Source organism: Accipiter gentilis, chromosome 36 (assembly GCF_929443795.1).
Source record: "Accipiter gentilis chromosome 36, bAccGen1.1, whole genome shotgun sequence".
NCBI lineage: Eukaryota > Metazoa > Chordata > Aves > Accipitriformes > Accipitridae > Astur > Astur gentilis.
Genome location: NC_064915.1, coordinates 667653 through 668156, shown reverse-complemented (window position 1 = coordinate 668156; position 504 = coordinate 667653).

The following is a 504-nucleotide window of genomic DNA, read 5'->3' as shown; positions in this document are numbered from 1 at the left end:
CAGCCGGGGCTGGCGGCAGAGGGTGAGCGCGTTGGGGGTCAATCATTAACCAGGATGCCGGGGTTCCCCCGCTGGCCCCACGGCCATTGACCCCTGGGTGGGGACACATGACTGTGGGGAAATGGCCCTGTGGGGTAGGGGGGGGTCTATGGGGCAGGGGGAGCTGGATATGGGGGGCGACAGGGGCCCTATGGGGTCTATGAGAGCCTATGGGGCCCTATGGCGTGTATGCAAAGTTATGGGGCCCTATGGGGTCTACGAGAGGTTATGGGGCCCTATGGGGTCAACGAGAGGTTATGGGGCACTATGGGGTCTATATGAAGTTATGGGGCACTATGGAGTCTATATGAGGTTACGGGGCACTATGGGGTCTGTAAGAAGTTATGGGGCGCTATGGAGTCTGTATGAGGTTACGGGGCACTATGGGGTCTGTAAGAAGTTATGGGGCACTATGGAGTCTATATGAGATTATGGGGCACTATGGGGTCTGTAAGATGTTATGGG